The sequence below is a fragment of the Chenopodium album genome, chromosome 11, assembly GCF_948465745.1.
Source record: "Chenopodium album chromosome 11, dcCheAlbu1.1, whole genome shotgun sequence".
NCBI lineage: Eukaryota > Viridiplantae > Streptophyta > Magnoliopsida > Caryophyllales > Amaranthaceae > Chenopodium > Chenopodium album.
The window spans coordinates 57,529,105-57,532,654 of NC_137844.1; positions in this window are offsets into that span (position 1 = coordinate 57,529,105).

Genomic DNA, 3,550 nt, shown 5'->3' on the forward strand with positions numbered 1-3,550 from the left:
TCATGTGCGCAATTAATTAATGTTAACAAAAATGTGTTCAATATTAACATAAATATAACCAAACCAACTCTATTAATAAATGACATAATCTATACATCAAATTCATTCTGTTAAATACGGGTCTGGGTCGCACCCGCAAATCAAGAGAGAGAGTTCACTTCACAAGTCCAAGGAGGTTCCATCACAAAACCATATGGCAATAGGAGGAGTAGCCCCTTCGCCTTATAAAGTGTTTGACTCTCTCTTCTTCAACCAATGTGGGACACTTACATGTGGTGATACTTGGAAGGTTTATTCTTCAACACATTCGTCTAACTGCAAAACTAGGCAATAATTAGTTTAGTTTATTTAGGATTGCTAAATTCCTAATCCAATTGCTGTAAACATACATAATTTTAAATTGTATTCGAATAAAATAATTAATTTTATTTGATGTTTTAAATATCATCATGGTGAAATCTCAATCTTACAATTTTAGGAATATACAAGTACAAATTAGCTTGAATAACTAATAACGGATTAGATATTACAAGTATATATGAGTATTCACAAATTCGAAAAACGAACATACAGGAGAATAGTAGTCTATCAAAAGAGTACAAAGATAAAATCATTGATACAACTAACATTCATAACAAGAATACTAGTTTCTTCTTTAATGGTATGCGGGAGTAGGAAAAAAATAGCCAAATGAATTCACATACTCCGAACTCTATTAGCTACTTAATTTTGATTATCACGTTTAATTATCCTAACTTCTTGTAATCAAAGATGCAATGCGTTACTAAAACAATCTCCCTAACAATTATGCTATTATTATTGTTATTATTTTAGAAAATGTAACAACAATTTTAAACTACATACGTACTGCGTACATATATTGAGATTAAATAATAATGTGAGTTAGTGTTAAGGAGTAATGTTGATGTTAGTTTGACAAATCAAATAATTGCGAGCACTAAAATGCATTGTGATCCTAGAGCAAATTGGACTTTGGGTTTGAAAGTACATGTGCATTTTTGTCGTATTCTTAATACTTGTAATTAATTAACAATATCTTTTCGGTAGTCTCACTCATAACACAACAATTAACCAATAATAATGCGTCTACGGACCTTACCCATTAATTAACAATCCGTAATATGCGTGTTCAAGTCCGTCGATTAAATTAAGACCCAACATTTTTTAAGGACTTGTCCACTTTCAATATGTTCAATGCAACACAAACTTTTGCGATTAGTTTTTGATAAAGAGGGGAAAAATGTGTTTATGTTGATGGTTGTTTATCTATTGTTCACCGACAAATTAATTAATCGATCGATAATTATACAAGTTAATGATTATAAGCCACGTATGAGGAGGTGAATAAAATTTAAACCCTATTCCTTGCTAACAATGGAAAAAGATCTCCTTCGATTTAAAGAGCTTTTTTCCATCCTCCTTATTTTATACTTTTTACTATATGTGATCAAGCACAACTTATATAAGGCTCAATACTCCTCACATGAATTTAACCATGTTAAACACATGTATTTCATAAGATATGAAAATTGGCTTGGGGTAAATTCATAAAAGATGTACCACTATGAGTTCATGTATGTGTACAGGTATTATGTTATTACTAAGACATGCTTATATATGAAAGGATAATCAAAATCAAATATAGAAATATGAAAGTGAATAGAGGTAACAATGAATGAGGTAGTAAAAGTGATTATAAAAGTCAAGTCCAAAAATCTTAGCTGTCAGGTTTGGTCACAGAGTCAAAAAAATAGTGATTAACTTTTTTTTTTTTTTTTTTTTCTTTTCTTTTAGGGAATACATTAGCAGGATTATATTAAATTGATTTCCGCCAAGGAAATAACTCCTTGTGGAATATTGCCAATACAAAAATAGTGATTACCTAATACTGATTTAATAAACATTTTTTTTTTCTAATTAAATGTTCAATAATGACCAAATAATCTTACTAAAACTATTGATCTGATCAAATACCCGATATCTAGATCGAATATTATTAAACTGGATATTCGCCTATTATTGATAACTCAGCCCTAGTCAAAATAAAGTAAAAGACAACAAAATGATACGGAGTACACCCAAATTTTGCCATATTTAACAGATAGAAATGGTAGTAAATTTGTTCGCTAATTGACAAATAGTATCAAAAAAACAAATAGTACGTACTGAATCATAACAGTGTATTGTCATTTGCTTTCAATTGAAAGAAAACAAATTTAATAAGTCGAAGAAACAAAGATAAGTGGTCATTATTTTCTTAACAAAATAATAATAATATAAGATATGATGTCTTTTCTACCTTTCATAAGGAAAGGTTAATATAATGCAAATGCCTAAACCTAGGATATTAATCAGATTTTCTACGATCCAATCCAATCATATAATGATTAGCACTTCATTTGACATAACAATCAATATTTACTATTATCAATACCTTAATTTAATCTATAGGAAAAATCATGTTGGATCTAGGTAGCTACTATACTAAGTATCATATTCAATTTATGTTTTTCTCATTATAGTAAGTAATTAAAAAAAAAAAATTAACAATAATTAACCATTGTCAAAAGTTCTATCATATCTTATTATGTATCATTAAACAAGAATATAAGTACTATTAGAAGAAAAGTTTAAAAAATTAACTAGCGGCTTTATAAAATTAAAGTGTGTTCCATTGACATTGGAAGGTAATTAATATAGAATTTGATGACTAACTATAGAGTTATATGGTAAAATAATAGTTAGATAATCCATAGTTTTTGGATAAAGGTAGCTTCAAATAGAGGGGGATATATCATATTATGATTAGGATGAAAGCGGTCAGGAGTGAATCGTGTCATACATTTATCCCAATAAAATTGTTTAACTTAGCCAATTATAAGTGTGATTTAGAGTAATTTTTTTAATGGATGTTATTTAATAATCTCTTTATTTGATTTAAGAATTATAGCAAGTTTGAAGAAGTTGGTTTCTGATCATACCTCCGTTTCAGATTATTTGCAAGGATTTGAGATAAAATAGAAACGAAAAATGTCTAATTGTTGCAAATAATATGAAACAGAGGTAGTATATACTTTGTATGAAGTTTCTAAATGACTATCAATGAATAAAATAAGAAATTAAAAATGAAATAGTCTTTAGGACTACATATAAGCATTAAATTTACACTTGAAAATCGTAAAAAATTAAGCAAACATAAAAATATAAATACTAATTACACTGATTTACGCATGTGTTTTGTCCTGAATTCTTAATTTTATATAATTTTCAAGAGTGTATTTAATATTTATATATAGCCTTTAGGGTTACATATAGCACTACCATCTTGTCTCTACCTTTCAAAATTAAATTTAGACATTTATTTTTCCGCGGTGATTTTGATGTTCATGCTAGTCGCAAAATTATGAAATTACAGTCTACATTGAATTCAGAAAATTGGCATGTATTTCTGTTTGTCTTTGCCTTTGATTTACAGTTCTGATTACTAGTTTGGTCATTGATGTAGACACAGTGTCAAAGTTCATTAAAG